Source organism: Dermacentor silvarum, chromosome 11, assembly GCF_013339745.2.
Source record: "Dermacentor silvarum isolate Dsil-2018 chromosome 11, BIME_Dsil_1.4, whole genome shotgun sequence".
Lineage (NCBI taxonomy): Eukaryota > Metazoa > Arthropoda > Arachnida > Ixodida > Ixodidae > Dermacentor > Dermacentor silvarum.
The window spans coordinates 74,015,209-74,039,976 of record NC_051164.1 but is presented as its reverse complement, the minus strand read 5'-3'; the positions used below and the strand labels follow the sequence as shown (position 1 = coordinate 74,039,976).

The window sequence follows — 24,768 nt, the reverse complement described above, 5'->3', positions numbered from 1 at the left end:
AACTAGATGAGGCATGTGTATGGCGCAGGAAAACTGCGGAGAACACTCAGCACATCCTAATGAAATGCGAACGGATTCACCCAGTCAGATCCGCAGGTAACGTGCACCTCGCAGAAGCACTTGGATTTAAAGTGGACGAAAGCATCAACCGGTCAGCAGTCGAGATAAGCAAGAGACGTTAGAGTATTGGTGGGAAAAAAAGGAGGGAAGAGATTGATACGACCGGATCCGTTACATGCACATGTAGCGGTATAAGATACGTTTTCAGAAAGAGAAAAAACATTAAAGAGATGTATACAAAAATGCTAGAATGAAAAGCATCTATAGCATACCTGATTAACTCAAGCACGCTAGGTGATTCGCTGACGACAGTTCAGTTGACGAACATGTGCATGCACATGTTCATTCAGTGGCGGTGGCTTAGTGGCTGTGTCGTTTTACTGCTCAGCATAAGGCCGCGTTTTTGACTCCCGGCCGCAGAAGCCATATTCAAATATTTGTTTGGCGATGGAATGCAACAACATCAAGGTACGCTGCTTTGTCGGCGCATTCAAGAAGCCTCAAGTGATCTAATTTAATCTGAAGCTCTCCGCTAGATTCTCTTAGAACTTATACTATAGATTCATGTTCCTGCGTCGTGCACCCATCCGCTTGACATGCAGCGCGGTTTACTCAGCTTCAAACATTGCCTCGAGGAAAAGACCACGTCTCAGATGTTGCTCTCCAACGTTCTATTCGGAAGCATCGTACAAGTGCAGCTTAACCTCGTGAGACCGGGCGTCCACCTGGGCGGACATTTGTTGAATATTTTTAGAAACCAATCGGAGTTTCCAAGCACCCTGAACGCTGGTTCATTGCTGTTGGCAAGTCCTTGCTACCATCTGCCTGAGTTCGGGTCAGGACGTAACTTAACGGCCTGACATCGTTCCGAAGTGGCAACATTGAGGGTAAACGCGTTTTGCGGCGGTAGCCCACGTGAGGATTCTTCATTACATTCTTCGCACGAGTTGCAGATCAACCAAACGTGTTGGAACGTGTTCTCGAAGGAACTGAAGCAAACGCGAACAGTTTGTTTGGTAGATGTCGCAAAACCGTCTTTTTAATACCACGAAGATATCATTGTCCACGACTGTGGACACTGGGATTCGGGAGTAGTGCCCCTGAACTTGAATTTATGCTCATGACTTTAGTTTTGGCGATCATAGTTGAATTTAACTTCCGTGCGTAAAACTGTGTGGCTGCTCACTCCGCCGCTCGAAACGGGAACATACTGCGGTGAAGATGATAGTCCAGGCGTCCCAAGAAATAATACAAAGCCGCTCTCAAGTACAACAGGCCGACCATTGAAAGCGGTAAATTTCTTGCCGCAAGCCTGGTTACTCCAAGAATACTGGACACCGCATATTTTGTTAAGTGCATCTCTGTATTAAGGTTGATCACAGTTGTTTCCGCCAACTTCACAGAAGTAAGGTCCATAATGTTTCCATTTGGAATCTATCGAGAACTTGTGATTGCAGCGTCACGCCACATCCACATTAAAAGTGTTTTCGACACACTCTCGACGTCGCTTTGCGGCATCAGTGTCACGCCGCGCAATTATCGATCTGTTTTCTCTGCAAGATAACGTCTCATGCAGCAGTGTATTTCAAAGCGATGATAACGTAGAGCGAGTTACAATTCTCATCAGAGCGCTGGTACTCCTTGGCTTACTTATACATAGACAATAACGCCAAGAAATATACCGGTAGTATAGCTCTATGCGGTCCCCGCTTCAAGTGCGGCGCAAATCCATGTTTTCGACTCAGCACAGCAGCCATAGGAAATAGAATAGTGCGCGCTCGCCCTCACACTCTGTAGAGTGCTATCGAGCGACCACGTTACTTGCCTGGCAAAAGGAGTAGCTTAGCAATAGGGCGCCGTAGCCTGTGAACTATACCGCTAAGGGCATCGTATATACGAAGATTTTGAAACTGAACGTGGCCGCGTTTTTCGTTCTCTGTGTGGAGACGCACGAGCAAGTTCTCTGGTAACTACGGCTCAGTAGCAACGTCTTAGACCCACTGCGGTAGCCTAGCTGGCTGTGACAGTGCACTGCCGACGTTGCCGATTCAAACCAGGCCGTGGCGACCGCATCTCGATGGGGGCGAAATGCAAAAAAAAAAGAAACTCTCGCGTACGAATTTTCTCGGGACCAATAAAAGTTCTTGTCACCGCCTCGCGTACGAATTTGACCCGGAGGGTCAAAATTAATCCAGATTCTCCCACTACGGCGTGCCTCGTAATCATATCGTGATTGCGGCACGTTGAGCTCCAGAATTCAATTTTACGGATGCAGAATTTCCTGCTTCGTCGCATCAGTTTTGTGACTAACACAGATTTAGAAGCAGCGCCTCCGCCAGCTTAACAATTTATCGCAAGCACCGTTTTCGTTACTACGAATCAAGCGTGCGCATTCTACTGAAAATATACATGCATATTTATATATTTCTGTGTCGACGGCTCTCGGTAAACCTCCAGCGCCGTTTACTTGGACTAACGCATTTCACACGATTGCCGCGAGTACGCCCGCCAGTACGAGTCTCCCTCCAAACGCGGCCGGTGGCTGCATTGTTGGAACCTCTCTCATTAAACTCCCCCGAGCTACGCTTGCATCTTAGACCTGCGCTACACGAAACGGGGCACACGCCTTCCAAGACCGCCGCGCCGGCATATATATAGCTAGGTGGCGAAAAAGGCCCGCGCCCGTTAAAAATTTCAAGGAAGAGAGGCGCTCGAGTTTTGTTTTCAATTTCGCACTCGCAGCTGCTAAAGGACACTCGCGTTTCTACGTCGAGTGCGCATAGCGCATACGGGTTGAAGAAAGAAAGAAAGAAACAAACAAACAAAACGAAGAGAGCCCGCGAAATACACTTCCACGAATGCTTCGACCGAGGCCCGTACGTGTTTGTGGCCTGCGCTTCTCTAATTTGTTTTTTTTTATTCTAAATCCACGTTACGCAAGTGCGATTAAATGGTGTGGTGCGGCATCGCTCCTCTTTACCGGAAGTGCGCCGACGTGGCCTCGACGGTTTCTGCACGGTGTGGGGCGCTCACGCTAAGCCGAAAGCTCGGGGATATCTTTCTTTCTTTCTTTCTTTCTTTCTTTCTTTCTTTCTTTCTTTCTTTCTTTCTTTCTTTCTTTCTTTCTTTCTTTCTTTTCAAACCCCACGCACCCTAGCGTGTTTACACATGCTGTCTCGATTCGCGCGCGCTCCGCTACTTCTGTACAGCCTCGATATGTGGGTGTAGTTCGGAAATGGTGCGTGGGTGCAGAATGAAATTGCGTGGCATTCTGTTATGGTGACTTCTTATGACTTACTGAAAGATGTATTCTTCCTCATGTGCTTGCGGGCGTGCGTGCGTCTCTTTTTCTTTACTTCTTCTCATGTTTGAGCACAATTTACCCTTCCTCGAGGCAGGGGCTCAGCCCGGTTAACCTCTCTGCCCTTTCCCTTATCAAGTTTCTGCCTCTCTCTCTCTCTTTGCTCTAATTGGAATATTGCTCGCCGTTACGAGATTGCTATCGAATGATCGGAGAAAGGAAGCTGGTTCGTTCAAATGGCAGATGACCTTTTGGTGAGGCGTGTCAGCCATTACATGCAACGATGTAAATCCAAGGCCGTGAATGAGAGAAAGCTACGTACGAAGCAGAACTGAACAAACAAAAAAACAGAAAAAGAAAGAAAGAAAAGTGATGTGTGACCATGAGGGTTTATATAGACAGATAGAAGTTCTGCTTTGAACAGTTAATTCGTTTCTTTAGGTTTCCAATGCCCCGTTCACACCCCGTCGCGCTGACCTTTAGAGATTCGCTGGCGTAATGCAACAACCATGTTGCAGTTCTTTTACAAACCGAGTTTTGTCGTCCATCGCCAAAGGTTTGGGCGGCGCACCGCCCACGGCCGCATCACCATAATCGGCTAGTCTGTGCGAATCACGGTGGAAAATTATATAAGAATCTGACAATTGATAAAAAACTACATTAACAATGAGCAATAGTAATAAGCATATACGTAAAAGCATTGAAGGAGGTCTTTGTACTGTGCCTCAGAAGGAGGTTCTGCAAAGACTCTCGCCTCCGTAGTTGTGCTTGTTATTTACGTACACTACCGTCCCTGTAACCTGAACCTCTCACTGCAAATGTGCCTGTCGTGACTCTCCTATCGATGACGCAATGGAAGGACTACCGCCGAAGCAGCGGAAATCACGAGAGGTCTTGAAGGACTAAAATGAAGGAAAGATTGAAGAAGTTTCTGGCGTGGCCCCCTCAGCAGTTTCGTCATGCAAAGAAAAAAGAAATGAGAACGAAAAAAAAATGTTTCGATTCTTTCTTTTTTTTTTTGGAATGTTAGAGCTGGCAATAAAGTGCCAGTGAAAATGTATATATAGAGATTACCTAATAGGGTATACTCGAGGCTGGATAGTTGAGACCGCCGAGTCAAGTTAGCTACACTTTGTGTGTGTGTGTGTGTGTGTGTGTGTGTGTGTGTGTGTGTGTGTGTGTGTGTGTGTGTGTGTGTGTGTGTGTGTGTGTGTGTGTGAGGCAGATACTCTAACACAGAATGTGTGCTTCCACGTAACGTAAATAGTATTGGAGCTTTGATATTTTCATGCAACCGTTGATAAATATTTTTTTTTCTTTCAGCATCATCAACTGTTTCGTTTTGCTAATGCGGGCGCACGATAGCCGGCATTACGGGTCTCTAACCATCAGAAAAGGTTCTTATCGCAAGCCTGTGGAGAAAGATAAATGTTTACTTATATCTACAATGGCCGAACAATAACCGGACATGTGCTCCGACAGGTGTTATAGATGTTATAACTTATCGCACTTCTAAATGGTATAAATTTTCCGCCTCAACTAAGTGTCACATGTTAACACTCGCACATAAACACCAAAGGGTCCTGTGTACGCAAGACCTGTGTATGTTTCGTGATCAGGTGTCCGTGTTCTTGTCTTTGTCATTCGCGCAGTAAAATTTGTACCACCGAGGCATATATATACAGCTGACAAATAGTATGGCAAGGAAGGCCAACTGCAGTGGGGCAAAGAGGGGAAAAATGTCACGAAATGGAGATTTGGTGCGCCAACTACCGTGCATCGAAGTGTTACGACGGAGGAGGTCGAGTACAAGTTTGATATAAATTAAGAGGGCCTAGAAGCCAACTAAGCGTAATCAAGGAGTACAGAAGGCATACGTAATATCTTGGCAAATATCAACAAGGATTCCCTAGCTACCTTGGTTTCTACAAGAAAAGTAGAAAGTTACCTATCAAGACAGGGGTCAGGCAAGGAGACACAATCTCTCCAATGCTATTGACTGCATGCTTAGAAGAAGCATTCATGCTCTTAGTCTGGGAAGGCTTAGGAGTGAGGATCAACGGCGAATATCTTAGCAACGTTCGGTTTGCAGATGACATTGTCCTATTGAGCAACAATGGAGACGAATTACAACAAATGATTGAGGACCTTAACCGAGAAAGTGTAAGAGTGGGGTTGAAGATTAATATGCAGAAGACAAAGATAATGTTCAAAGGCCTAGCAAGGAACAAGAATTCAGGATCGCCATTCAGCCTCTAGAGTCTGTAAAATAGTACGTTTATCTAGGTCAATTAGTCACAGGGGACCCTGATCATGAGAAAGAAATTCATAGAAGAATAAAATTGGGCTGAACTGCATACGGCAGGCATTACCAAATCCTGGCTGGGAGATTACCACTGTCGTCGAAAACAAAAGTGTACAGTGATTACACTCTACCGGTGCTAACATATGGGGCAGAAACCTGGAGGTTAGCAAAGAATCTCGAGAACCACTTACGGACCACACAAAGAGCGATGGAACGAAAAATGTTAGGCCTAACGTTAATAGACAGGAAGAGAGCGGTGTGGATCAGAGAGCAAGCGGGGATAGCCGATATTCTAGCTGACATTAAGAGGAAAAAATGGAGCTGGGCAGGCCATGTAATGCGTAGGATGGATAACCGGTGGACCATATTAGGGTTACAGAATGGATACCAAGAGAAGGGAAGCGCAGTCGAGAACGGCAGAAAACTAGGTGGGGTGATGAAGTTAAGAAATTTGCAGGCGCAAGTGGGAATCAGCTAGCGCAGGACAGGGGTAATTGGAGATCGCAGGGAGAGGTCTTCGCCCTGCAGTGGACATAAATATAGGCTGGTGATGATGATGAGAAGCCAACTACACCCCGTAGAAAATACTGCGCAAAACAGTTATGTCCTTTTAATAGTATGCCTCCACCATAGGAGAGTATTAACAAAAGAAGTAGACATAAACAGTTGCCTGGGCGCCATAATTGTAGTGTATATCGTTAATGTGTGGCGAACGCTACTAAACAGTAGCGCAAAAACTAACGCAAGACGCTGACCGTGGAAGGGTGCAGAAATTGAAGACAACTCGAAGCCACAATCTCGTATAACCAGTCCATTTACAACGACGCGGTCAGCAGACTTGACAGCAGAACCCAATGCACCGAAAAAACGTAATCAACGTCTTTCCTTTGTGTAATGGCGTTTTCGAGACGAACAAAAAAAGAAACAGTCGCGAGGCACAACGCCTACAACTCAATACAAGCACTGCGTTGTTCGTGCACGTGTCGACAGACTCGAGTATAAATAAACAACAACAACGGTACGCGCCAGCGGTGATAGCCGTTTTATTTGTCTCTTAGCGCTCGTCGACGTCTCGATCTGGGGATCGCCCGCTCGAGCTGAATCTTTTATCGACGCCATTTCGTTCGCTTTTCGTTGTGCGCCCGCACAACGCACTACACTGGTAATGGTCCGTGCAGCCACCTCCTCTGGTTTTGCTCGAGAGGCTCCTTTTTCCTAGCTTTCCTCGCGATATTACTTTCCTTCTCGTTGATGTTTACCCTTCGTTGTTTAAGCCGAAAAAAAGGGGGATGCCTCGGCGGCACAAAACACACCGTCCTCCCTATTCACCGGCCTTCTCCATTCCACTCGCATTCCTTCTCCAGGCTCCTAAGCTCGCACAAAGGCTGCCGAGAGGAAGCGGGGAAGTGGAGAAAGCCGGGAGGGAGCCCGTACAACCTACGTAGGGAACCACCACCACCGCCGCGACTGGCGAGGCATTGTCCCCACTCCCTATTGCTTTCCCTTGTGACCCCCCCCCCTTTTTTTTCCCTCGAGCAACTAAGCTTGGGAATCTTTGACGCCGCCTAGTGGGGAAGTGGGGAACAATGCAGGAGGATAGTATGGGGAAAGATGGGGAGCGAGAGTTGGGTTGGATAAAGGGGAAAATGGGGAAGGGGCCCGCATTGTACTGCGCTGCCAACCGATCAAGGTGGCTTCCGACATCTAGACCCGGATGGTCGGGAGACACGTACGACACGCGAGGTTGTTCCGACTTCTCTGCCGAGGAAGCGGGATTGAGGGTTGATGGGGGGGCGGTTCGTGTCTTGACGCCTGCCTGACTTGCCGACATGGAGCCACGCGGGACGGACGCCAAATAACGTATACCTGCCTCCGCGCGCGCCTGGCGTAAGGGAAGCGACGCGAGGCTCGCGTCTCGGGGCCGAAGTCGTGAGATAAGACTTGTTTGTCGGTTCGGGTCTGCGTACCTGTCTTGCTTCGACGGGCGCGAAAGGAAAGCAACGAATCGGAGAAGTTCTGCCCGTGCCAGTTTGTTTGTTTGCTTGCCTGATCTTTTATGCGGGCGCGGGTCTTGCCTTTTGTCATTTCCTGCGTTTGTGTTTGTCCCTGTATATTTGGGAGACGAAACGAAAATGCATCGGAGTCGGGAGGCAACAGGCTGCGCGCGTCCTTTTCTCACCTGTTTTGTCACGGGTTAGAGCCTGTTTATTTCCCGCGTTTGACATTCTTCAACGTCTCGCTTTCAATGTAGGCTTCGGCGTGCTCCCGACATCCTTGCAATATTGCCTTACACATTCAAGAACCAAACCATCAATATATTGCTCTACCTTCTACCTTAGGGCATCGGCCGGGCTTGATCACGTTCATTAGCTTACGATTAATTACCCCCCTCGTTCCGCTTTCACGGCCGGAAAACACTGAGCGATGTGGTTTCGAGTTTACTAATCTATGCCGTTTGAGCCCCTTCCACCATAATTACAAAACATTTTTTCTTTTACTATTCTAACGTGAAAACTGTGCGGTAATTTAGCCCGAAGGTATTGAAGTCTTGGTAAATAATACTCATAAATAAAAGCGCTCCGAATAACAAAACGTGATCTCGGATGCTGTGCTTTTGGTAGCTCCATGCGCCCGAAACGATTACAGCAGTCGGAAACATTTCGCAGTCGCCATGTTTTGGACGTCGTCTATTATGCCAATTTGCCTTGTTTTGCATCCCCACACAGACCCTGAGAGTGGTGGTACCTCTTTGAATGCAATTTAGAGGTCACAACAGGTAGTACAGATGATGCGTTCGTGTGTATCGTACGCAGTTCTTAAGAAGATTGTTTCCGCTGTCGGAGCCTTCAGCTCTCGCACTAAAAAGATTTCACAACCAGAGAAATTGCGGAAGTCGCTCACTTTTTTTCCCCTCCAACCACTTTCCTATGCACGCAGATTTTTTTTTTTTTTTGTAGCACTAAAAAATCGTGTGCAAAATATTGAGGAAAAGCTAACACTATCTGCGGGCTCAGCTCTCTGCTCTGATTGGCTAAGAGAGTGGCTAAACCGCTTGCGATTGGCTCAAAACGTCAACAAGATGGCGGAATTTGAGAGTGTCCAGAATAGCACGTCAACATTGTTTCTGAAAGCGTTCTGTGCCGTGAGGCTGGCTTAACGCGGTCTGAATATCGCGTTCAATGCAAAAGCTGGTGGTGCGCTTCGCCGCTACATCTAGTTTGACCTAACCCAGAGGGCGTACCTTAGCCTAGAAATCCAATGAAGATGTCAACGCTCCTGATTGAGGACGTCATTTCTACCGCCATTTGCACTCCGCAGCATCGCACGTTTTTAAAACGTGTCTCGGAGCTTAATAGTGCTACTAGCGGGAACGCGGCCTTCTTGGTTAAGTCAAGCAAGGTGTGTCAGAAAGCCTGCTTACGGATTTTTGCATATCGCCGATTGTATATTGGACTTGTTAAGGATATCATATACCAGGGATAATAAATTTGGAGCACGCTTAGGCTTCGCCTTTATGAGTGGAACGCAATAGCATTCAAAGATCCCTGAATGGTTGTCAGGCTTCCCGGCAACTGCAGCTTTCTTTCTTCTCCACCTTCGCCTCTTCGCGCCGCTACCGTTTTACGCAGCCGAGGAGGCGAGCGGCATCTGGATGGGGTTTTTGCAAGTAACCTACCCGGGCGCGCCGCTGTTGGTATGGTAGAAATGCTGGAAAAGGGGTTTGTGTTTGAGTTTCCTCGTAACAAAATCATCATTTCTCGTACATTTAAATTACAATCCGACGCTATCATGTCTGTAGGTTGTAGTTAAGTCGTACCTTAGGATGTTTCTAAGGGATCTTACTTTGAGAAATTCAATTTTTGTTCACTAACGCCTTGCGCCACGCGGAGAGCCTGTGTGGTCGGGGTGGTTCGGGATGTATTTCTTCGCCACGGATGCCACCGACGCCGATGCTTTCGCCGAAGCCGACACCGACGCCGGATTTTCTGCGACACGGGGCCCTTAACGCTCTCGCGTTATAAACCCACGTTGCGTTTGATTGTCTCCAACTATGTTCTGCGTCTATGGAGCTGCTGGTGTGTACTTGGTGGTATCGACCTGTAATATTCACAAATGAATTTTTCGCTATATATATATTATTTTCCCAATAACAGATTCCATCACTGGCATAGTTGGCGAATAGCCATTACGGAAGTAGTGCGAAAATTGGAAGGAACACATGAGGCCGACAAGACAGAACTATACATTCTCAACTAGTCATTCTTTTCAGGCCGTCTTTATTTTTTGAATTCTCGCCTATTTCAATTATGTTTTTATTTACCGGATTGCGAGCGGCGTGCAGTGCCACAACGTTGCTGTCTCACTATGGTTAAAGGCACCGTAAAAAGATGCCGCCAACAGCGCTGCCAATTTTATCTACGTAACCGGTATTCCGCAGTCATTATTAGGCATGCGCGGGGAGCAATAATCTTTGTTGCTCGTTACTAGGGATACGTAAGCGCAAAATTTATACCGCAATAAGTCGCTGAGGTAACCCTTAACAAGGACCTTTGGTGCCTACACTGACGCTACTTGTGCAGGCTTGTCCCTACCGCGACATTCCCGATGTGACAATCCCTCCCATGGTCCCATCATCTGTGCAACCTTATGTTGCCGAGCTGAAATTGAACAAAAGCGTACTAATGAGTATTTTCCCGGCAGCGTTACGCTCTTACAGTCTGGAGTCAGGTATAATAACTTGGTATACACAACCTTCGGCCAAGTGTGCGGCTTTCGCCTTCTGAATCTGTGTCACTGATGCCGAATCCGAGGAAGTTTAAAATGTATTGGGAGAGGGAAGGAGCGCAGAAGGGGGATGCGGAGGGCAACTCCCCCACCCGAGCGTTTCCCGCTGTGTGACTGGGGTATTTACCACCTGTCGAACAGATCAGCGCACGTCTCTTTCGAATGCAATAAAAAGAAGGGAGGCATTCCACGCGGGCTGTAACAGACCTTTTCAGTCCCTCAAGGTGTTGCAGACACGATTCCTAAAGGGAGTGTCGGTTTGATCACGGCAGCTTGGGTGCGACCGCAGAAAATGTTCTACTATTAGTTTCTCGTCGCACACGCAGTACAATTTGTAGAATCAATACGCCGAGTTCAATATTCATGCGCGATTGGTTGAAGTCGGGACTACGGCACGAAATAAGGCGACAACGTGAACGGCCTACTTCGCGACGACGGTAACAAAAAAACTTTTCCTCTCCAGTTAATCCGGCTTCGTCGCGTTTCCTTATTTCCACATCGCCGAACTTCACCTGTAGCCTTCGATGCGGCGAACTGAAGAGGGGTGCTCCACTCCGAAGGAACAGCAACAAAGAAAAAAAAAAAGGTTTGGTGGGGCTTTCGGTCCCACTTAGAAGGCTTCCGTTACGAAGAAGAAAGGATTCCAGAAAGGAACTCCTTTTGTGAATCGTAGTGCCGCCGGGGTTATCACGCGCGGTGTTATTCGTTGCTCGCCCCGAGGATGATGCCGGCTGTTTGAGCGAGAACGCGCACGCGCAGCGAGCGCTCGCTCTCATCTCGCTGCTTCTCGCGGTTTCGCGGTAATTAGGGTGGCAACCGTATACATTTCGCCGCAATACTGCGGCCGCCATCGTGACGATACCTTTCTGTTTAACGTTAGCCGAGCGCAGGTGAGGGGGGCCAACGATGCCCGCGGGGGGGGGGGGGGGGATCAGTCCACCCCACCCCCTTCTATCCACCCTTCCTTCCTCCCTCCCCCTGCACATCGCCCGGGGATTCGTGGCTCAAGTTAACCGAGCAGAGCGCCGCTCGTGAATAATCTACAGGCGTCGACACCTTCGCGACGCGCAGCGAACGGCAGCGCCTGCACTACGGTACACGTTGTAGCACGAGGAAAACTCGGTCCACGCGCGCGTCTAATTCCGATCACCAGTCGGGTCCCTTTCGGTTCCCCCAGCGGCAATACTTTCCGGCGGCGTGCGTTGTTCATTAAAGGTTTGCGAAGGAACGTGTTCGGCAAAAAATTAGTGTTACTGTCTGCGCAGGTGGAGCGTCGCAGTTTGCGGCCGGGGGAAAGGCCTAGGTGCTCAACGTGGGGGAAAAGCGGAGGCGCAGCGTTCGTTCTCGTTCCTAATTGTTCATCGGAGCAAAGGGAGCCCTGCTGGGCTCGGGAGAAACCGAACGTGCACGGCGGGACTAGCGGGGCAAGCCGATATCGCGCGACGTTCGCGCATTGGGCGGGGGAGCGTGAGTGCGCGAGTAAAGATTGATTCTCGTATTCAAAATAGCGAACGAGGTTCACGAGGGGAGAGCTGCGCACGGTTGCACAAAGATTGTTGGGAGGGGAGGTGACGTTGACAACCCGAGATCTGACTTTCGTGCGGTGTCACCTTTCGCAACGTTCGATTCTCGAGAACGTCGTTGCGCCGAGGCTGCTCTGTGCGGTGACCTGGCGTTGAGATTGAATTGTCGCTGTAGCCATTCAGAATGTTGTACGCGCCTTTGGAAAGCGTCTAAGCGAAGCGAAGCGTAGGCAGCAGCCATTCTTCTTGCCGATTAGGGGCTCTCTTGTTTTTTAAACGGAGTGTTGGTGTGCGCTGAGAGGCTCCGGAGCATCAAGGTATCTAAAGCGACGTCGTCTATAGTTTCGTTTTTAGGGGAAATGTGGTACCGCCCCCTAGGCACGATTGCTTTCTTTAGTTATTTTGTTTATCCTGTGGCTGCGGAAACTTGAATCGCAAAGTAATCCGTTCTGTGTGGCTCTTGAATGAACGCCCGTGAGCTTTCGGTATAAGCACGCTAACAAGAACAATGACTAAAGGTGCGCTCTTGTTTCTCTCGGTGTTCCACGTGCAAAAGCTGATGTCATCGAATTCAATTAGCGTCCGTAGATTTCACAGAGAACGAGAACGCACTATGCACAAACTTGGCCGCGAAGACGCGCCTGCGTGAATCTACCACCCGCATAAACAGAAACTTAGAACTTTTGTTACTTACCTAATGAGTTCTTACAAATAAGAAATTGAACAATAATAAAGCGACTTGTGCCTTATAGCTGAGAAAATTGTCCAAATATGTCAGGCTCGTGTATCCGCATTAATTAAATGACGCGAGTACTCAAGCAGTAAGAATTCACTATTGATTCCAAGAAAATTCTGCGGTCGGTACGTTAGAACTGGAGATTACTGAAAGCAGATTTTACCTTACTGGGCACATAAATTAGGTTGATCTCTATAGTTTTAGAAGCCAGTACACTGTGAGAAAATAGTGCAAAATTATTCATTCCTTCGTGTGAAAGCTCTTGTGACCTGGTAGCAGTGCTGTTATATCAAAATGCAAATGAAGAAATTTTACACTTCCGATGAGAAGAATACCATATGGTGCTTTTACGAAGCAGACGTGAGAAAATATACAGCACCCTTATAAGGATTACTATAAAACAGACGTTCTTTATCTAGCAAGTCTGAACTGCTCTTTAAGTGCAGTGGGGGGGGGGGGGGGGGGGGGTGCAAGCGCGTCAATGGCGTGTTCAAAATAAGGCAACAAAACTTATCTGAAGTTTTTCAGGGAACATACCAAGACGCAATGTGTAGATTAGAGGTAAAGGTACTTATGAAGGTAAATTACTTCTTAGCATATCCACCGCAGACAACAAAGCGTTGACGAATACTTAACAAACACAAACTATGTCAAAAGTTCTCATGACGCAGACAACTCATTTGCTTGTAAAGGGCAGATAAGCAGCGCACGCTCATTGCAATGCGGGCATTGTACCCACATTATAATTGTTACGCGATACAGGAGAACAATTTATAAAGCAAGCATTCCTGCACATTTCATTCATATCAATTTCTTGCTCTTGTTGATGAATACGTCGCTACCACCGTAAGCCATCAGCCAGTCAAGCGTGTTCCGACGTTTTTGGCCGCGCTCCAAACATCTCATGGGCTTTGAATAAAGTTAAATTGTACTGAATTAGTTCTTTTCGCGAATGTCCCAAAAAGCTGGCATTCTGCTTGAGCAAATTATGTCGAACTTGTGCAGGCGTCACATGTGCTATCAGGGATTCGAATTTTAAAGCGCAGTTGTCATACACTTGCGCGTGAGTTGACTGAGGCTTATTTCATCAAGAAACGAGGTGAATCGTGTGTGTGTAAGCTATCTATTATGCTCCACAGTAATGTGGTTATCTATCTTCCTGAGAGGTCACATTTCACTACATTTTGGCGGATGCTCACATTACTGCTCTCTACGCATCTGCTAGATCCATGTTACGTATTCATTATTTTTCCGTAGAATTATGTTAGTTGCAAGCGTTCGCCTCTCAGGGTTGTTTGTATTGTCCTCAGAACGACGCAACCGTCGTCGGCATAACGCGGCAATTCCTTTCGCTCGATTCGATGCCTTTCTTACCATCAATCGCTCACGACAAAACTATACCGATGATAACGTGGGCATAGCTCTGCTAATGCCGTGGGTAAATATTATAGTGGATATGAAAAGGAAAAACATAGAAACACACCTCAACGCTCCGACGCCGTGTACATACAAAAAAGGGAAACACTGTGAGCTCTTTCTCCGTATATCTCGCTCTCAAACTCCAATCCTCTCTGCCGCAACGTACATGTGTGAGTATCACCGCGTCTTGGCGAACTAAATCTACCAAGCGCATGTTTTACCAACCCTTTTCCAGTTACACAACGTCTGCGATGCGGCCAGTTACGAAACTAAGCGACCACGTTGGCCAGTCTTGACGACCGGCCGCTACCGAAGGAGACAATCCTGAAATACCGGCCTATACCGTCAATCAAACCAAATGTCGGTCAAGGCACTGTTAAACTTTTCACGTTCGAGGGGCCTTTAAGAGAGGCTTTGATACTCCCGGGCGTTACCCGCCCCCTCTTTAGAGTTTTCGCGCGTTTGCTTTCTTTCTCCACTATTTTTACCGCCTTTGTTGCCACCCTTACCCCTCGCCCAGTGTAGGGTAGCAAACCGGTAGTATTGCTTCCGGTTAACCACACTGCGTTCCGCGTTTCAACTATCTCTCTGAGCGCCGCAGCTTCTGTGCAGCCACGCTGAACGCCGGCTTGCGTGTATCAAGCAGTGCACCATACTCTCGACCTCTCTCAGTCCGGGTACACTTTGTGCCAGCTCTCGGTAGCGCGGTGTAGACCCCAGCACAACGCACTCGAAGCCTCTGCGAACGAGACTCGCGTCACGAAGAGCTGTGCTGTTCTCGCGGTCTTCTTGTTGATCGAATTCGCACGCAGTTAATGGGATATCTCCTGAACTCATCGATACCAAATGCCACCGTTCCTGCTCGCTCGCGTATAGCAGTATTTACCAACTCCGTAGTCTCTAAATCCCTAAAACAACCAAGCGTGCACGAAGATCCCTGTGCAAATAGGCCAACTTCCGCGCCGCCTGCTGTTTCGACGTGCCTTTCGTGCGCGCCTATACGTTAAATACCACGTCTGCTGCCGGATGATACAGCGACGGTGCTCGAGCCCTTGCTGTAGGCAGGGCGATTTGATTTGCTTTCGTAGAAAAGAAGCAGAAAAGTAATTAGCCCATTAGACTTCTGCGGGCAGTCGAGCAATGTGCGTGCTCAAGAACGTGCGACAGAGTGCACTTTAGCCTCTAAGTAGCGGCCCGCATGATTTGTTTTCGAATACAGCAAACACAGTTCCATTTACTTTCCCGCTGTCTCAAAGATTCCATACGCTGCAACCACCGAAAAACCCGATTTTCCCCCGCATTGCCAACAAACTGTGCCTTTACGAAAGGTGTTACTAGTGTTTAAGGGAGCTAATTTTACCAGTGCCAGCGCTGACATAAAATAGGTTCCACGAGGTAGATTTTTTTTTTCAACACACTAAATTGCATAAAAATAGGGAATATGAGATGAATAAATGGCTTACGCTGGATTGTTCTTACGACAGAGTCGTACATCTGAAAGTGACGAAACCTAATAATTGAACAGGTACTTATGCAAATTAGACTTATTATCTTTTTACCCAAAAGAGCTAAATGAGGAGCTTGTAATCGTTTCCAGAAAAGCGACAAGTCGACGCTCTTAAACTTTACAGCGTGCGTTTTCAGGAATTGCTGCTCAACTTGAATGAAGTGTTAATATTGCCGTCGGATTGGCACAGTACGCCCGGCGTACATTTCGTACTTTGCGGCGTCTTGCCACATAGGTATGTTGTCGCTATAGATAAGCTGCGAACGCGGTGCAGAAGACGAACAGTTTTATGGCATTTAATTAACCGCTTCCCCATCAACCTTCGCTTCACGTAGATTTCAAAAGGTGCACTAGATCTCGAATTTTCCTTTCTTTTTTATGCCGGCACACTTTTGAGGCCAGACGGATAGCCAGGTTCAAGAAAGCGAGCGGAGGCGCGCAAAGAAATGACATCCCATGTAAAAGAAATAGTGTGGAAACATCACCATTAGGACTTGTGAAACTCGGCAGGTGTCGCAACATTACTAAAGATACCGAAAAGATCAGAAGTATACGTCAAGAATCTCGCGCGCGGATGCGCAACAATTTGCAACATCAAGCGTTCGTCTTGAGGTAGGTTGCATCGTTATCGTCTTGCGGATGTCGATGACTGGAGGTACTGTATAATCTCACACTTTCGGATGACAGAAACGGCAACATCCGCGAAGGACTTGTAATGATTAGATAGCAAACGTGCCTCTGCGTTCACTGCATCGGTTCCCCTGGCACTCAGCTGGGACAAGTGATTATGCCACTGGTTAACGTTTCAGAAGGCTACGTCTTTTTTTTTTCAAACCCGGAAAAGCATCAAGTTTTCCACGCGGAAATGCGTCTAATCCGTGCGGCGACAGAGTCTTGCGTAGTTATCCTAGTTTCGATAAAATACATTGTTCGTACTACTAATTCCGCAAATCGCGCGTTCGCTGTACGTCACAATGGAGGCAAGAAAGCAAAATCCAACCTCCATAAGCATCAGTATAAAGTTATTATTAGCTTAGCAGTGATCTACCTTACAAAAGCCAAGTTATAAATAGCACTTTTAAAAATCGCATAGACGGCTCAGTTAGTTAAATGGGGTTTAATGACCCAAAAGTCACTTAGGCGATGCTGCGCCTTACAGATGGCTCATTTAACAATCTGGTAATTATTGCCCATCACACTCAGTGGGGTGAACATGGGCCGCCTATTGTTTATCAGCTATGTGCGATTAATGTTGCCTAGCTGTTCTTTTTTCTTTTCTGCTTCTCTGACTGCGTCAGACAAGAAAAAAAACTTGCAGAGTATTTAGATACCGAAATGTTGTGACTCAAGGTGTTCGAACGCATCTCTCCTCTAAGCGAGTAAGGAACCTTCCCGAAAGATTTTTCTAAATTGCTATAGCTCTTCTAGAACGCGAGTTGCAATTGATTGAGGTCGTTGCCACTTTTTTTCCCGGTATAGAGAAAGTTGCAGTACTGCTCAACGTTGATACTCCCCGCAGCGCTTTTTGAGGTGTCACAATTACGTGAAACCTGTCGCGCTTTCAGTTTTTATCGATCACCTCATCAGACTATTCGCGGTTTTGGGCGCGCCCCATAGGTTACGAGTGTTTTCTCTTTGCCACTCTCGAAACACGTAACTAAATATCGCGCTTTCCATGCTATCGGTAGTTGCTTCGTTGCTTCCAAAACCGTTGCGCTAATAAACCGTTTGCATAGTGGAATCAGAAGCACCATCGGCACGGATACTGAGTCAATGACAACGCAAGCGACTGGTTTTCAGGTAGCACTGATACCAGTGTATCTTCTGCTAGGCCCAAAAGTACGCGCACTCGACCGAGATAGTTTTGGTAGTCACGTAAGTAGCATCCGGGTTATGTTAAGTCAAAGGGAAATAATTTGAGCGGGAACTTTTATAGCGGTTTTGTGGAGTGGCCAGAGGCAATGTTCCAACGAGGTACACCACTGCCAGGAATCACTACAGTCACCGCGTGCCACCTCGTATGCCTTCTGGGTCTGTGTCGTTGTGCCTCTGCAACAACAAATTAGAAGTTGGCCATCCTACAAACCCATATAGCGGCCTTCATTACGGTTGTACCTCCACGAAAACTATTCATCTGACAAATGCAGGACTATCTCAATGCGAATCAAGTGATTTGTTATCTAGTTATACCCGGTATTGCGTTCACACGCTGCAGAAGGTCATATCGCTCAGCAGCGTCTGCTGAGATAAAGAAAAAGAAGAAAGAGGATGACTTCGAGTACAAACGCGTGAGTCAAAACCCACCGCGGCAAAAGTAAACACACATAGCCGATCGGCTTTCTTCGAAGCGTTTTGCCACCAGAAAGGCACAAAATAAACGACGCGACGCGTCCGCCCTTTTCACCCTTAGCAATCGGAACAAGTAGCGGCGACCACGGTGCAAAGAAAGCGTTTTCTTTTCGTTCCCTGGCGTCCGTTAGAAATGAGAAAAAAAGAAAGAGTTTCGGGTCGGCGACGACAACGAAAAGGGGCTTAGCGCTGAACGTCGATGATTGCGGCGACGGCAATAGCAGGACCGGCGAAACACTCTGCTCGGGGAAAAAAAAAGGCCAAACGCCACTTCAGAGACAGCGAAAGCCACTGGCGGCCGGTCACGCCAAGAATTAAAAATAAAAACGGGAAAGACGAGCAGAGAACGCGAAAAAGCAGAAAACGAGGAAATATAAAAAATCGCCCTACGTGGTGCTCTTCACTGCAACGACAGGCGCGGCGGCCGCAGCGAGAAAAAGACCGGAGAATCCAGTTACCTGTTGCTGCAGGCTCACGAAGCGGAGGGGAGCGTCGAACGCCTGTTGCTTCACTGCCGCCGCCGCCGACGAAGACGACGTTCTCGCTCGCTGGCTGGCCGGGCAAGGAGACTCCTACTCGGAGGGGGCAACGGGGCGCCGGGCGTTGGAGGGGGTGTCCTCCGTCGGACTTCGATCGATGCCTTTCTGCCGCGCGCCCGCCCGCACCGGCGGCCTGCGCGCGTATTACGAGCAGTTCGTCTTTCTCGCACAGGCAGCGGCATGGTCTCTGTTCGAGCCGAGCGGGGCTTGCGGGAGGTGACAGGCCTGTACGACGTGTCGCCGTGTCACCCAGGCCTACGCTCGACGCTAACGACACAAGTTCTGCCGTCCAGTGGGAAGGACACTTCGATGAAACGGGAGTGAGTCGCTGCGCAGTTGTTCACCGCGCTAGGACCCACGAGGGGCTCGAATGTCTGGTGGAAGTTCGTGCGACGCTGCTGCCGGTGTGCACTTTTTCTTGAGCAGGCTTAGTGCGAGAGTCACCTTCGCCTCTCCCCCGTTTTCTCTTCTTCGCTGAGGTGGCCTTTCTCTCCGGTGTTCTCAACTGAAGCAAGCCGGTTTTCTTCCGGGCTCCCAGAGCTACACGGTGCGGTTTCGCTTTGGCGAAGAGTGCAGGACGACTTACGGGGAAGTTGCCGCAAAATTCGGGTCGTCTGGTCACTTCTCCCCATTTTTTCCTTTCTCTTCCTCGCTCAATTCGGTCTCTCTTCTTCAAGTCCTCTTCTCCGCGCGCCGGGGTGCGATGCGGTGAAGTGCGTGCGCGTGTGCGACGCGGCTCGCACTCTCTTCCCCGAGTCTCGTCGGTTGGTGCCGCTGCCGCGCACGGACTCAGACGCGACGCAAGGAGGGGCGTGCACACTGCGCACGACGGCCGAGCGGGCGGCGGGTGGCGGCGTTGAGGTGCTGGCCCCGACTCGCGTTCTGTTGCCGGGAAGGCGAGGCCGCTGCGAAGTGCGCCCTCTACCCGCCAGGGGGCGCTCACGCGTGGGGGGGTTCTGCGCGGGAGAGGAGGACGACAGGGGGCAGAACACGCACGCACGCGGCACGCACCCCTGATCTCACTTGCCTGCCCGGGAGGAGAGGGCGACGAGCGCGAGAAGTTAGGGAAAGGAGCTGCTGGTGGGGTCTCGGCCGCCACTGCGGGAGAGAGCTGCCGGGGAAAAGAGGGAGCGCGCACACACTTACTGTGGACGAAACAGCGATGACGTCACGACGACGCCGAGTCAGTCGACGGTGACCATTGGTTGCTTCGTCGAGGGGTTCCGAAGGAGCCGAGAAACGATGGGAGAGAGTCGAACGTGCACTAGAGTGCATGGGTTTCTTTCGGGCTGAGGGAAGCCGATCTTTTTAGGGTCGCCGCTGCTCTGGCAGGGAAAGGGATAGCGCCGCCACCGCTGCTGCTGCTGCTGCTGCGAGCGATGATCCAAAAAGCTCCGCTTTGAAGCGAGAGTGCGACGTGTACGTCGGTTCCGTGGTGAAACATCCAGGGATTCCTGCTCTTGCCCACTGGGTTCGGCTTCACCACCCATCCTTATACTTCTTGTTTACTTCGTTTCTTTTTCTTTGATTGGTTAGGCCTTTCATAATCTTCCCGCGTGTCGCTTTAGAGGAAACTTGAACAGGGTTCGTTTGTGATCATCACGAAAAAAAAAAGAGGATAACGGTTCTTTTAAACCTGTTATTTTTAGCTCCTACTCAGTGGTTATCTTGTTTTCAAGCTTCAGTCGGTCTTGCCTTTCTCTCCTGCAAAACATTAACCGTGAAAAGAAGCTTCGCTCCAATGGAACATCTCGCGGTCAGTCCCCATTCTTGCGGACGGTCTCTCTATGGACTCGTGTCCCCACGCACGAAAGGGGATACGCGGCTGTGAGCTGCTGCACGGGTCTCTTTTCAGCAAACGAGCACAATTCAAAGCGCTCGCTTCGTGGCTGCATTGCGGCGAGTGCAGGCGGTGCTGCTTTTGGGTTCCTGAACAAAGACGCTGAATTCGCGCAAAGTGCAGCGCAAGATCGGGCCCGCGGTGACGCTGCTGTCAACGAAAACTCGGGAGATACTTGCCTGCAATCAAGTGGCACTGAGTGTAATGAAAAAGCCACATGATCGGTTTCTGTTGCTGTTACATGGTCATCCTTAGCTTGTGCTCTCGAAACATTGTGCCTAACATAGTGCTTTGCCTGAACCGAACCTTGCCATAGGTTACCTTTTCAATGCTTACACTCCTTGGTGGTTGTAGCTACCACTAAATTGGAATAAGGTACTCCAGCCGCAGAAAGGGCCGCAGCATACTTTCAAAACTAGAACTGTCATTTTTTTCTGTAGCAACTAAACAGGTACTGTCAAAGTAAGCACAGTTTCACAACACTCAAGGGAGTATCAGGTGATGATGTCATTAGTTATAATTTCAGAGGGCCTTGTTTCGTTTCTAGGCGCTGCTAGCAACGCCCACCAAATTTTTTTTTTTTACTTTCAGGTGGTGTTTACTGACTCACAGGAGTACAGCAATTTCCTTTATACTATCATGTTATCCTCCATTTTCGTTTTCAAAGGATGGGTTTGTTTTAATTCAAACTATTCGCGGGGCCTGCTTCCATGTCCGGGAAATCTTGGGTGCCCTTTTCTTTCTCTCTCTCTCTTTTTTCTTTAAAGAAATGTATGTGCAGGAGAGGTTGGCATTATGGGTGATTCCGTCTGCTTCTTCGCACTCAGCCAAACAGCACTCATCAAAAATAGGCTTCCTCAAACATAAAGAGACAGAGAGAAGGAAAGGCAGGGGGGTTACTCCGGTTACGCTCGGTTAGCTACCCTACACTGGGAGAGGGCCAAGCGAGTAGAAAAGAAATAAAAAGTGATTCGCGCGCACACGCAACGGCATTCACCGTGCATTCAAAGGGGATCGGAAAGACCTGTCGTTTAAGGAAAAAACAAAGGCGACTCAACAGCGGTTGACACTGAAGAAAGACAAGGTCTTCCATGGCGCATTAATCTACTATGTGGTGTGATTAGACTGCACCACTTTCGGAATCGGCCCGCGTTTTTAGAGTGCCCTCCAGGATCACCCTATCTAGGTTTTATATCGGCCTTTTTGCGCTAATTACACCTTATTATTGTTCAGCACAAAGCTATATGGTCACTTGCTGCGTCTTTTTCGTACCAAGCCTTATTTTGACGCCCTTTCCGTTGTCCTACGTGAGCTAGAAGGCCTCATAAGCGTCTAATTTGCGAGGCGAAAGTTGCCAGACACCCAGACCCTATGAACCGCGAATCAACCTGAAGTCGCCAAAAAAATACCCTGTCTTCAAAAGCGCTGCACAGCTCTGGTGGGTTTCGGTGCGGGTGACAGTCAATTTTAATGTGCCAATATCTTGTCTTCTGTGAATGCTGTGTCGTCCAGTCCTCCTAGTCCAGTTTGGGTCTGTGCCATGAGGGAAACCAGACCAAGCGCGGCAATTGGACTACTTGCTCGCCACAATGCGATTGAATATTGGAATTCAGTGGAATGCGCCAACACGGGACTGTCACTCACTTTACCTTTCCGTTTGCTTTCGCCTGCCGTTTGGTATACGCAGTGTTGCCAATTACGTTTTTCACACAGAAGTATGCCACACGTGGCAGTTGGAAGAAACCTACATTACCCTACGCGGCCTTCTCCTTGACCCTATGTTTGACCGTACGCACCAACGCATTGTTGAAATTAATGCGGGACTACACTGTTTAAATGAGCAGGAACTACGATATAAATAAAAGGGTGGCGAAACAATTCACTGCAGCCACTAAATAATGAAAAAAAAAAGGCTACGTTTCCTAATAAATGAAGCTTCTTGCAACCTACTTCGCAGGTACATTTATCAAGCAGTGTGTCATGGCTAAAATTCGCGCATTTCAGAACCGGCATTGGGTCTTGTTTCCACCAGCAAGAAAAAAAAACTGGAATCGGTAAAAGTGTAATATCTTCCGAGGTAATGTTTTGAGAATTGCACTGGCGAAAAATATGTTTAAAAAACGGAAGCTGCATCAGTCATCATCTGTTTATTTTGAAAATGGCACTACCTTGCATAGCCGTACTGAACGTATGCCCAAAGCAGAATTACCTGTTAACTCATTTCTAAAACTGAAACAAATGTTTTCGCTCAGGCCTTTTAATTTTGATAGAGTAGATTATGTTGTTTCCTCTTATTCGATCGACGGTCAGGTTCACAGTTCCAGCGAATCACAGCGAAGGTCAATTTATAACGACGGTGTTAACGTTTTCAGCTGAGGTGTATCCTGCTTTTTCTTGTTTTGACATCACTCATGCTGCTAAGAGTTATTTTAGTCCGAGCGTTAGAGTTGCGTTAACTGTAATACTATGGGTTTGTGACAACGTGGAACTCTTCTGTTCCCTCAATACGTCAGTTCCCTCCAATTATTGCCCAGAATGAGTGTTCACCCCCGTCTAAACAAAGTCCAAAATGGCGTTTTGCTTTTTTTTTCTAAATTCAGATTTATTTTTTTAAAGCCAGCGTGCATTGCCCTAAGGGCAAACGAACCTTACATCAGATAGTACGCTGGCAGTAATGTGAAAGTACTTTGAGGCTTTTTAGGCGGAGAATGTTTTTGTCCTATAAACCATGCTTTAATTGAGTCATTTTAATTGCGTGGAAGAAAAGCAAGACAGTGCTGTTTTTATGTTAATTCTGAAGTCGTCTTTTAAAGCACACCCAATATCCAATCTCTACAAAATGACAAGTGTCTCCACAATGCGTAAGATATTCGTTTGTTTGTTTTTCTTGCTCATTTCTTTAACATTTGTCTTCGCATCTAGTGTCCCATTACTTGGTCAAATTAAAATAACTCTAACGTGCCCCAAAATTTATTTTTCATTTAAAATATTTCTGGAGGAATACACTCCACCTTCTCGTAATAATTATCTTTTTTGAAGATATCAAAGGGGGTCCAGCGTGAAACCATAGTGGCTCTATTGTATGTGTTTGTGCTGATCGGGTCACTGTGCTCCTGTCATTTCTGTTTAAAGTTTTGGATTAGTTACATAAATACACTCACGTCGTCGAATATCCTGATTTCGAGAGGTGAGGCGAAGGGACGTATCCTAGGACAATCATAAGGCGCGCGCTGATTGGCTGGTTGAGCAAAAGTGGATGAAATGATTGGCTGGTTGATCACAGTGTCACGCGAAGGCGTATCGCCGAGACAGATCGTCCGAGAATACATAAACAAATGCAAAGTTTCAACCCTCTCACTTACGAAATGGTTTATGATGCGCTGTCGATGACTGCGTCAAAGTTAGAAAACGTTAATTCAAGACGCGGCAGACTCCACTGAAGGAGAGACAAACTAGTAGGACGATGAATACTGCATTTTCTAATTGGTCCTCGTAAGTAAAAAAAATAAATATACATTTGTTCCAGACTTACATATGTTGAGCTTTTCCATAAAACATATTTGAATCGCCGGCTCCAGGTGCATACACAAGTTCGTTACCGGCTGAAAACATCACGAGAGAGACAAAAAAAGAAAATGGTATTCATATTGCGGTAGTTTAGTGGGCTATGGCGTTGCGGGGCTGAACTCGATGTCCTGGGTGCGATCCCGGTCACAGCAGCTGCATTCCGATTGGTTGTTGTTCCAACGTGTCCATTACAACGGATTCTGCTCCCGTGTTGACTATTGCCATCAGGGAATGGTGAGGCTGGAGCAGTCCCGGCGTTCCGATAGGGGCGGAATGCAAAAATACGCCCGTGGTCAAAATGAATCCCGACTCCCCCAACAGTGGCGTGCCCCGTAGTCAGCTCTTGGTTTTGGCGTGTAATCCATCACACTTTATTTTAAATAAAAAGCGGCTACTCCTTTCCCATTAGCTGACGGAACTCGATAGGTCGAACACCACGTCCAGCATTCGTTGTATCAGTCACGTGTACACTCCGTTTCATGCGTACCAGGCAACCCTGTAGAAGCCACGCAAGTAGTCCGGTCGTAGAAATCTCACTCCGCGCATTTCGCAGTGCAGTAGTTTCTGATCTGCGACACCTTATACGGAGTAACTATTTCACATATTACAACTGCTTCAGCACTCAAGGTTACGTCAAGTCACGTATTATCTTTATTCTTCTTTGCGCTCCCAGTATGAGACGTCCTGTGTTTTGTTCGCGAGCGCAGGAATTGCTGCCCATGTGCCCGGTGGTCGCAGAAACGTGTTACTCCGCTCGCCTGGTGGTGAATAGGTTCAGACCTCCGATGCCTCCCATGCAATAAGTACCTCATACTCTGCGGCGTAAAAGTCCGAGAC

At 48.0% G+C, this 24,768-nt stretch overlaps 1 long non-coding RNA gene across 1 annotated transcript in view; it reads right to left on the bottom strand.

The window, feature by feature from the left end:
• The window catches only part of LOC119433166 (uncharacterized), a 169,624-nt gene extending 150,252 nt beyond the window's left edge, over window positions 1–19,372 (bottom strand). The window contains exon 1 of the long non-coding RNA XR_005188290.2: window positions 18,444–19,372. This is a non-coding gene — a long non-coding RNA (uncharacterized LOC119433166). The remainder of the gene's footprint in view (window positions 1–18,443) is intronic.
• Between the last annotated feature and the right edge of the window lie 5,396 nt (window positions 19,373–24,768).